Consider the following 12,008-nt stretch of genomic DNA (forward strand, 5'->3'; position numbering starts at 1 on the left):
AATATTTTATTATTTTGGCGAATTTATATTTGTCCATTTATTATGAATTTTCAAAACAGTATAAAGAACAGTTTTGAGATTCAAATTTATATCAAAAAGTGAAAACTTATACATAGGTTATTGCCTAAAATTAGTGCTGGACGATATGGCCAAAATTTATATCACGATATATTCCTTAAATTTCGGTCGATACGATATAATTTCGATATCGATATAAATACTTTGAAGGCCTCAGAAAACTGCTAAGAAGCCCTGCAATCCCTGCAGCACTGCGGATTTAAATTATTATATAACTGTGTATTTGCACTTTTTGTATGGTTGGCATCAGCTACCCTCATTATATGCACATCTATCTATCTATCTACCTATCTATCTAATGGAAATCTGTACCTACTACTGTCTGAAAATTTTATTTAAGCCTTTGAAACCTCCTTTCACAAAAACTTTAATACTTTAGAAATAAAAGTAGTCAAAATAAATCAATGCTCAATATTATTTGCATATAGCAAAATAATAACATGACATCCCTGTCAAACATAAGCCTGTATAACTATTACCAATAAAAATAACTTTAAATTACAACAGAGGCAGAGCTTCTTATTCTTTGTGAACAAATTTAACAGATTAAAACAAAAGTGTTTCAACTAGGATATAGAATACAATACGCCTTTAAATACATAAAAGCAACAAGATTTTCCCGTCAAATAAACAAACCTACAGGCTTTATCAACTATGAATAACTTAGTTACAACATAAGCTATAAAAGTGCTTCAGTCAGTATAAGAAAAATATTGTATGTAGTGGAGTTGCTTGAAGTGGTGGAACAGTTTAGATGTATTAACATTACCGCTGCTGGTCGGCTGCACTCTCCGGCACAATTTGCAGCAAAGCGGCAAGGGAGCGGACCCGCGGCCGGCCTCGAGGACCCTCGGCCGAGCGAGCGGACCTGCGGACGGCCTCGAGGACCCGCGGCCGAGCGAGCGGACCCGCGGCCGGCCTCGAGGATCCGGGGCCGACCGAACCGAGTCTACCTTAGCCTTGGATCCGCTCGTCCCAGCTCCGTTTGTCTCCAGCGCGAGACATTTTTGCTGCGTAGCGAAGCGGACCCGAGCCTAGCCATTTTAACCTAGCCTTGCCTAGCCTAGCCTATTTGGCTACGTGCCTGTGTGGTTACGTCATCACGCACTGACGTAGCCCAGCTACGGAGGCTGAATGTGTTGAGCTCTGCGGCGAGCTGACGCCAGTAAAAAACGCCTGTCCGTGATTCTAATACATATCGATATACCACAAAACTGATATCACCGTTATTGAAACATTTCTTATCGCGATAAATACCGATATCGAATTATTGTCCAGGCCTACCTAAAATAAATGTAAAAAAAAATAAATCTCCATGTAACGTTTTGTTGTTCTTCACATTGTATTATGGAGCAAGAGCAATGCTCCAAAGTTATTTTTAATTTAATTGTTTACATCGACTTTCACTGAAAATTAGGACGTTTTGTTTCCTTTTATTGTTGCTTTGCAAAAAGCCTTTTGCCTTTTTTTATTATATCTTGTCTTGGTACAACACTATAGAAATGAAACTTGGATTAAAGTAGTCAGTGTACATCTTGTATAGCAGTATGAATTTACTGTCCTCTAAAAATAACTCAACTCACAATGATTAATGTCCAAATTGTTCCCATAGTGTCAATATTTTGTGTGACCATCATTATTATAACTCTCTTGAGCATGGAATTCATCAGAGCTTATACATTCATACACAGCTGCAACTGTGTAACTCTTAACAAGTCACATGACACTAGGGAAAAACATCGACACAGTTGGGCACGATTTGGACATGCTCACTGTGAATTTGAAAAGGCCGAAAATGTTTAAATGTAAACTTGCTTCATCGCTAAGGATTTGTGCGCTGGGGTCACAGGTCAGATTTTCTGGTTTGAAAGCTTGATGCTGTTGCTGGCCAGGCTCTTGTGATCTGTGTTGTTTGACAGCGTTATTGCTGAGTAGAGCCAGTGAGATATCATGCTGGGAGCCCTGCTGTGATGCTGTCTCAGAGGGGGGTGGCTGCTCCTTTGCCTCTTAGCTTCAGACAGCTTAATTGCCATGTGTCAAGATGTGTGGACAGTGATTACAGGGAAATTTCAAGTCAGGGGAGAAGTATGTTGCAATAAAGATCTGTTTTTGGACAAAAGTGAGGTACACAGCACCTGGAGTTTCTACTGTGTTGAGGTAGATGTGAATTTTCAAGGCCACTTTGTTCACATCAACTTCATACAAATAATGCACTGTGTTTTGGTAGACGGGTCCTCTTCATTATCTCAGAATCTCTAGAATCATCAGTGTCAGTGTAAATATTTTAGATTTCAAGTCATTTTGAATCATGTATGTTGGTCCATTTGTTATGAAACTCACATTATGTCCAAAATTCTAAATTAAGTCTCAGGATGGCTATGGATATTAAATGCCGGTCATGGTGCGTGTCATCAGCAGCCTCCACTTGGTGCTCCTTATGTGATGTTAGTCAGCACGTGCATCTGTTAGCTTATGTATCAGAACTGGGGATCCAGCGCTTTCCTCTGAGTTCATTTGCAATCAGCAGCAGTTTAAAAAGAGGTGATGGATGTCTTCAAATATCAAAGGAGGCATGTGCTAGTCCACACCCTCCTGGTGTTGAGAGCATTATTAGTGATAATGAGAGTTCATATGAACAGGGATTGGGTAATTAGACTTTGTAATTAGGGAGCAATTGGTGTAACGTAGAGTTACAAAGTATGTTCATGGCAACGACAGCAGGCAAGAGAAATAGAGACATATTCCAAACATGTTTCCTACAGTTAATGACTGCTTATTAAAGACCTGTGTTTACAAACAGGAGCAAGTAAACAGCAATCTCTGCTTAATTGGAGATTAAGTGGCTGGGTCACTGTTTGTTGCACCTTGAAGATTAGGTATTAAGTGTAGCATATTGAGTAAGTGGCTCATTTTGTGGGCAACTTTGTGGCACATGTCTAATTAGATTTATTCTAAGCTAAAAGGATGTTGGTCTTTTTGAAACACTGGAGTATTAGAAAAAAATTCATAAGCATTTCTAAATGTAAGTTAATGAAAAACGACTGTTAATCACGGTTAAAGGGCCATATCATTTCCTAAAAGAGGAGAACATGGATTCCGTTTTATGCATCAATTCCATTATTCTGTCCATGTTCTCACCTTTTCGGAAACATTATGGCCCTATAACCAGGATTAACAGACTAGTTGTTTCTGAAAAAACAAAACAAAAAAAATGATATTTCAATTAAATATTAATCAGGGATATTGTCATACACCATAATTAAGGGTGTTATACATTAGTTTTTTGGCTGCGAAATAAGACTTCTACTTCTTGCTACCGCTTATGAAGAAACTGCTAACTTAAACGATCTCTTTATATAATCAGCAGTAATCAGCTCTATGTAATATGGCTCTAAAATAATATCACGATATTTCAGGGTATTTTTGCGATAACGATATACTTGGTGATATAGGAAAACAGAAAAATAATTAATTAATTTCAGGAATATAGTACAATAGTATAACAGAATAATAATAATGTGGCAAAATAAATAATATAGCATAAAATAATATAATGGCACAAATAATATTTCAGAATATTTAGTGCATGCATATAAACTGCAAACTAAAACAATTACACAATAAATACCCCTAAAGCTTCACAGTAAATAATATACTACTTTTAAGACAGAACAGCCCTATTACCACGATATGGATTTTTAATATCATGATATTTCTGTATCACGATATATTGTATACGATATAATATTGCCCACCCCTAATCAGCACAAATTAATTTAAATAAATACAATTTATAGAAATACAGTTGGCACCGGAAAAACTGTGTTTAAGAAGTCTGATTGGGAACAAAAAATAATACAAATAATAAAAATAAAATTGGCAAAACAATAAAACTAAATAATAAATAATAAACTAGATTTCACAATGCCCTGCTCTTTATAAAAGGGCTTTTTAAGTGCGAACAAACAGACCAGTGCGTTTCGCTCCTTATCTTAGTACTTAAGAAACTTATAGTTATCTTCTTTAATGATTAAAGTAGTATTTGGTTTATGAGTACATGTTTTACAGAATTGGACCAACCGGAACCATTTTAATGGTTAAACTTTTTTTCCTGAAACCCCTTTTTAAAAGTCGTCTCTTTGTAACCTTGCCAGTTCTAAACTCCCAAAGTGAGAACGCCGCTCTGAATTGGGGGCGATTGTGTAGGACTACAACCCATGTAAGCTGTAATGTCTTCATCAGTATTCATAGGTCATTTCATGTTGGTTCGGTCCTCAAAGTGAACTTGTCACTTGACTGAAGCCCAGCAAATTACAAAGTAAATTTCCAGTATAACCTCCCATAACCTTGTGCAATTGCTGAGATAGGAGATCCTGATTATATATAGACTGTTCCTATGTGTGTCTTTTATTTATTTATTTAAATGTGCATAGATGTGTCTGTGTATGTGTGGGTGTTTGTAAAATCCTATAAAAATGGTTTAATATGCACTCATTTTGAATGACAGTGCATAAGTAATGCACACAGATCCACTCAGTAAGCAATGCAAATTATTTTTGCCAAAGAAATCAACTGTTCATATCAATGTGCCTCTAATCAGACCCTTTTGTCTAAGGGTCTAATAATACTGTATGTGTTCCGGGTTGGTTTGTTTTGCTTGGCTGGTAGCTTCCATAGTAGAGTATAAAATCAATATGAATAGAGGGGATTTTTTTGCACCCCTCTCACTGTAAGGCTGCCAGCTAAAGGTTAATTGCTTTTGCTAATGTTATTGAGGCCCCTGTAAAAGTGGGTCATGTGCACTGCTTGAGAAAGTGGCCTTTTGTGAAGGAAGCTGTTTCTAACTCAATTCAAGGTGCTAGTTTGCATTCACTTCAAGACAGAAATTCCCACCTGTGGAAAGTTAGCTCTGAATGACTGCGTGTCACTCAGGTCAGCTACAGTGCTCCAGGTTAGCTTTATACATACATTTATAGACATTTAATTATTTAGTGAAATACCCTATGTGTGCAGATGAGGATTCAGAAATGCCTTGGAAAAGAGGCATAGCTATTGGCAGGCCTGTGACATCCACAGTGATGAAGAGGAAATGAAGGAATTTATGTAATTTTAATTTAGAAAAATGTATGTATCAGTTTACTGTCTCTTCACAAACTGTATGTTTTTTCGAACTCTACAGTCGGAGCTTGACAGAGCTAGGATAGTAACATTAGCTGAGGTAGCTTTTGCTGTGTTCCATTTACTCCAGAAATTAGATGCTGGAGTCACATGTTACATTTGCTATGCAAATTCAATGAAATAATGTATTCTGTTTCAAAGGCTCATTCACATTAACAGGCTCTCCTTGGTAGGAAAAATCTCGGGGATCACTAAAGCATCCATCCATCCATCCATCCATCCATCCATCCATCCATCCATCCATCCATCCATCCATCCATCCATCCATCCATCCATCCATCCATCCATCCATCCATCCATCCATCCATCCATCCATCCATCCATCCATCCATCCATCCATCCATCCATCCATCCATCCATCCATCCATCCATCCAATTCAGTATCGATGTTAGTGACAATTATTGAGCTCATTCTTTTTAGAGTTAGGTTTGGTGTTAGAATTAAGGATGTATTTAAGTTTGAGATTAGTGCAATTTAGTTAAATATTAGCTGAATATAGGATAAGCACCTACTATGCATCTATAATGGACAGTCCAATTAATCGGATTCCTTTTATATTTATCAAAAATGTAAAAAGAAAAGGAGATAAATACAATGAAAGAGAAATAATTAACAAATTAGCACAACCCAAATTCTAAAAAAGTTGAGACGCTCTTTAAAATGTAAATAAATGTAAATAAAAACAGAATGCAATGATTTGCAAATCTCATAGATCCATATTTCATTCACAATAGAACATAAAACACATATCTGTTCCATTTTCTGCAAGAAGACCTCTAAAACATGTCATTCAGTTATAGTCATTTTTATTACCGGTTTTCATAAAGCGAGGAAACCTCATTAAGTATCAAGCTGATAGAATAATGCTACGTTAAATGTATCAGCGGGACGCCAAGCATAACATGAGGGTTAATCATATTCCTTCATGCGTTCATATTTCAGTCAGCTTCTGTTTCTACACTGCAGTCAGTCAGTCTGTAGTGTTTCATGTGAAGTCTTATTTGAGCTGAAGGACTGCTGACCACAAGAAACATGAACATGAAGGGTCCAAAGCAGACATTTTTCAACCCAGGCTGAAATGTAATATCGCTGCAATGAGATGTTTTTATAATCTATAATCTAAGCTTCAGAGTGCTACACCCAGAGCAGCCGCTGTTTTGGAAAGTAAAATATGCTAATGCAATGCAAATTCGATAATGCATGTGTTTGTAGTCAGTTTTTTTTTTTATGATCAAATATGCTGATGGTGCTGTTTCACTTTAGATCGCCCACATCTCCCTTGTTAATGTCTGTCTCAGTCTCTGCTTACGGCTGGCTCTCTTTAGGATGATTACATTAAACCGTTTCAGGCAACAGCATAATGCCCGTGCTTATAGAATTAACAGTGCAGGTATTGTGTGCTTGGCTGCACTAGTACATTCAGTTTGCCAGCTGAGTTTGATACATTGCAGCAGTCTCAGCAGGACTGGATTTAGCCAACAAATACATCTTAGATATAAACATCAAGTTGAGTTTATCATTATGGTAAAGCGATATACTGTTATAGTATATTGTTATCTGATTTTAAGCAGAAGGAATCCTCTGACATAGATGAAACTTGGTGGGTTGTCATGCCAGGCTCACGGAGTGAATCAGTGGCCCTACCTTTCTGAATGCACACTCCAGTGTGGTATTCCAAAAAGACAATGCTCATCCATGTGCTTAAGGGCTTGCCTTGAAGACACAGACACTATGCAATTGCCAGCTGTATCACCAGACTTATCCCAAGACTTATCCCAATTCCCAAAAATCCAGCCTACCGCAAAATATTCAGAAACTGCTCGAGAAGGTTGGGAGGGATTTTTACAGGACACCATTAGGAACCTCTACAGCTCTGAGCTAAGACCTCTGGCAGGTTTTATGTATACATGACACATTATTTCTGTGAGTGTTAGTGAATAAATATGTCCAAACATTTTACATAGTTTTTTGTATCCTTGATGATTAGTGTATATTCCTCTTCTTTTATTTTCTACTTTTTTTTTGTTGGACTTTCGCCATGTAGCTTGTCGTCCAGTTTTCCAAGATATCAACATTGTTTGAACTCCATTTGTTAAATTAGTCTGATTGAATGAAGTGTGCTTTTCTATATATTTTTGATTGGACATATAAGAAGTATATTTTGTTAAATTATATATTTCTGTTAAATATGTCTAAACTCTGACAAACAAATTGACTTTTGTTTTGACACACACTTGTTTACTTATAGTTTTAATTTTATCCCTCATTGTTTCTGTTAACTGTGTATGAGAGATGCCAAACTGCATTTTCTGTTTTGACACAGCTCTCCTAGCTCTAATCCACAGCCATACTGATACACACTCATACAGTATGTTTGTCATTTTTACATATTTTATGTTATCCATTCTGCTGCACAACCATTTCCTTCAGGAAATGCACTTTTCCAATATTTTGTATAGAGATTGTTTTGGCTGCGGTTAAAATCAGGAGAGAATCAATATCTTCTTCTATGATGGGTTAAGTCAGATTTAATTCCCTTCCGTTTCTTCAGAAATCAAATATTTCTGGAAATCCGGCTCCAGTTAATATTAATTGTATAAATGTATTTCACATTGCTGTGCAATTCTGATGAGTGCTCTTCTGATCGAAGCTGTGAATTTGAGGATAAATAGCTGTTGTGTGGGCCAACTAGGGCATCAAAGAAGATTTGGAGACCTGTTTTGTTAGTCAGTTTTCTGTTTTGTTAGTTAAATTTAAAGTTTGAAAACAGACAGAAGAATTTCTGATTATAAACTTCACTTTTGGGGATCCCAGATGGTGCAACATTTGCAGATATTGAAGTTTGATTACTGGGGATCACGCTCATGTTTGTCCAGTAAACCAACAGAGCGAGGTTATGCAGTTGCTGCAATTTATAAATTAATAAAAAATGAATAAAGAAAATTAATTTGAAATTTTTTTTCAAAGGCTAATCTCAAGCTTGAACGATTTCATGTTTTTACATAGGGAGCTGTCTATTGATAGATTGAAAAAACGGACAGCTCAGCAACTCCCAGATCATTTTTCCGATGCGCTGATGAATTCACATGCTCCAGACACATCTTGTTTTCAGACTGGTTCAGCTCTCTCATCTGGATCACTGCGTTCTGAACTTCAACTCCAGTGTGCTCCAGTCATACATATGTATGTTTTGAAGTTTCGATGTCAGCAGGCACATCCAGACTTGTGTAAGGATTCAGATTTTGCTCAGCCTTAAATTTTTGCAGTTTTTCTTTTTGAGCCAGGTTGACATTTATATGGAGAATCCGGTAGGCAGTTGTTTTTGTTTTAATATGAAGTGACATGTAGGCCTATGGATTGTCACCTCCATAAGTCCTGTAAGTGCACTGAAAGGGTTAAATCCATGGGAGTGAAGTGCCCTGTCTGTGAACTGGTCTAATGACCTCCCTGTGCCCTGCACTCTGTGTGACCTCGCCACGAGTCAAGGCCGGTAACCATGCGTGAAGAAACATGATTTCTTAATTAAATATTTAAGGTGCTTTGAGACCCTTTTCCCCCCATTTAAGTGGAGAGAGGTCTGTCTGCTTTCACTTTGACACTCGTGAATGAGTAATTTCAGCCGCTCTAAGAGCGAATTGAAAGCAACACTGCAGGTTTTATTGAAATTCTGTATTTTTTCAGATGTCATGTCAGTTTTTCATTTTTCAAGAACATTTTGAGTGTAATCAGGTCATGAGAATTTTTATAAGATTTTGAATCAAGCTATTATTATTATTTAAATGACATGATAATGCATTTTGCCTCTCTGTAGCAGGATTTAGCAGCACTGGAATTAGCGGCGGGTGGGTGAATTAAACTTTGAGGCTGTCGCCGTGCTTTGTGTTGGAATTATTCTGCTTTATTCTGTACCTTGGAAATGCAGAAGAAATGTGATTGACAAAACCTCTTCACTTCAGAAGTGGAGGTGTGAGTACCAGGGGTTGAGGGTTGTGTAGAAGATGGCTGGAGTCGTTTTGGCAGCTCCACAGAGCTGGTTCTGCCCTCTTGTCTTTCTCGATTACTCGCTGTGTGCTTAAGTGGCTGTGGCAGGGCAGCTGGAGGATTGGCATCGTTTCAAAAGTTGCCTGTTGATCAGGGATGCCAGGTGTAAGTTCACTGGTTAGATACGTGGAGTCACAAATAAAGCTCCCCCAACAGTGGCACAGCTCGAACGTGGCACCTCTTCTTGCCTACAGGTATTTAAGTGTTCAGTAGCTGGAGCTCTATTTTGGTCTTTATCCAGTGTTTTACTTTTGCGCTTGTTTTCTAACAGCTGCGGCTCTATGTTGCCTAGTTCCTCCCAGTTCCTCGCTTCAGGCTTCTTTTAAAACTCCTAGAAAAAACAGCTCAGAACATGATTTCCAAGCCCCTATTCACAGCTTCAGTATTGTTCACAGAGTGAACAGAGTGACCATGGAATAGGGTCACGTTCTCTGCTCTGATGAAATAGTCAAAAAAAAGTCAAGGGCTAACAGATGCATTGAGAACGATTTATAACACCAAACCTTCAGCTTTAAATATATCTGCAAACTTTTATTTTTCTGATTCATGCCGCAGACACCACATGCAGCCCTAAACCTCCTAGATAATGCCAGGGTTGATCTAGGCCAGGGTGAGTCGTGGGTGCATCTGCAGCCCCCGCGCATTCACCCTGACCTGAGCTCACAGTAGCGTGTAAAAGGTGGCTTTATGAGCGCTCAGATCGGATTATGGCTGAAGAGCATGGCTCTGGCACGCGCTAATCTGAATGTGTCCTATGTAAATCACCAGTGAGACCCTGACTAATATTTCATTACACTTGCCTGGCCCACTGGTCACTGTATTGAAAATCAGACTGCAGCAGCTATTGACTGAGATCTGTTACTTTTATTCATCTTTTATTGGAAGATGCTGAAAGTTGTGATTGCCTGGCATTGCTGGCTAGCAGATGGGTACAGTGCAGTAGTATGAACTCAGACAATATTCAAATCACAGATAAAATGTAAAAAATGAACAAACTAAATAATAGATAAAGACAAATCAACAGACTACACAACTTTTTGATCCGTAATTCTACACACATGCTGTACCATGTGACTGACTGACAACAAGGAATCACGAATTACAAGATTTTTCACTCATTTGGCTGCAGTTTGGCACAAAACTAAACACATGAGAGAGCATGGTTCTCTCTCTGTGATTCTATTGGCTGTAGATAGTCACTGCTCTTGGCTCACAGTCGCTGACTGGTCTAGATATTGAGCCTGCTAGATATTTGTTGGGTGTCTGTGACTTGTCGACCACCACTTAACGACAGCTCGTTGAGTGACTTTCAGCAGTGCACACTGCACAACTGAGCAAATACAGAGCAATCTAAATCTGATTAGCTGATATTTTAATATATTAAAATATGACTGGGAGTTCTCGTAAGGCTCAGCCAAGCATCTGTTCCAGGATATCAAGTCCAGTCCTTCTACAAAAAGATCCAATCAGCTTGCTGCATATGCTGCAAATGATGAGGGTCATTTTGGGAGTGGGGAAGCCGCCTACTTGATGAGGAGATCTGCGCAAGTGCGGCAGCCATACCAGGCCGAAAAATTATTTTTTTTGTGCATTATGGTGCCAAACACAACAAACTGTTTATGAGATGTTTTCAGATTTTAACAGTGATCAGTATGTTGTTGAAATAATAATCTAACCTTTATAAATAGTTTTAAGTTTTTGAGAGAGTATTTAAACATATGGAAGGCTGATCTGTTATGAGGGGATACAACTGCCTGGTGGCATTGCAAAGGTGGCCATTGAGTAAACTGACTAGCCTATAACAGAGTTCGTGTGGCCATGAAAATACTGGAAAGTCATGGAACATGAAAATAGCAATTCCTAGGCCTGGATAAGTTTTGGAAAAATAAAAATGCCCATGGAAAAGTTATGGACATTTGGTCTACAAAAGTTTTAAGCTAACAAATACATCAGCTCAAAGCTCTAAGGATCTGTTACACATTGTATTATTGAAGATTGTATGTCAACATTTTTATCAGATTCATTTTAGGCCTACTATAATTTATTTTAATTATAGGTTTAGTTGTTTTTTGGTTTTAATGTCCATATTTGCACTTAAATTTTACAAATTGTATGGTCATAAAACTTTTCATTGGTTAAAAAGTGTATTAATCCTGCTATAAAGATTTTGCTGCAGAGAAGAGTTTTCAACAAACTAGGTAAATGTTGCTAAAGGACATAATAGTTCAGTAGAGCAACAGTATGTACCCAAATGAGCACCTCAAAGTCAAAGTCAAAGTCAAAGTGGTTTTTATTGTCATTTCAGTTATATACAGAGTACACAGTGAAACGAAACAACGTTCCTCCAGAGACCATGGTGAACATAAACACAGTGTAGACAGAACAATAGTGCAACAGTACAAAAGTGCAGACAGACAGTACAACACAATACAGACAAAGAATAATAAATAACAAGACAGTGTGCAAATTATGCAGTGTGCAAAAAAGACCAGTGAGGTAGTAATTACCTCTATTTCGCAGTGTGCAATAGAGTCCAGTGAGGTAGTAGGGTTTTTTAGTGCTTTCCATTTTCTGGGGTAAGTGGGGTAAGAGTGACAGTGTGTGCATGTACAGAAAAACCATCAGTTCAGTCTCTGCAGTTGAGGAGTCTGATGGCTTGGGGGTAGAAGCTGTTGCAGAATCTGGTCGTGCTGGACCGGATGCTGCAGTA

General features: G+C 38.0%; 1 protein-coding gene across 1 annotated transcript in view; it reads left to right on the plus strand.

Annotated features, from left to right (window-relative positions):
- LOC103042905 (kelch-like protein 29) overlaps positions 1-12,008 on the plus strand; it is a 153,251-nt gene that overhangs the window by 9,168 nt on the left and 132,075 nt on the right. The window lies entirely within an intron of this gene.

Source organism: Astyanax mexicanus, chromosome 14 (genome assembly GCF_023375975.1).
Source record: "Astyanax mexicanus isolate ESR-SI-001 chromosome 14, AstMex3_surface, whole genome shotgun sequence".
In the NCBI taxonomy this organism is placed as follows: domain Eukaryota; kingdom Metazoa; phylum Chordata; class Actinopteri; order Characiformes; family Acestrorhamphidae; genus Astyanax; species Astyanax mexicanus.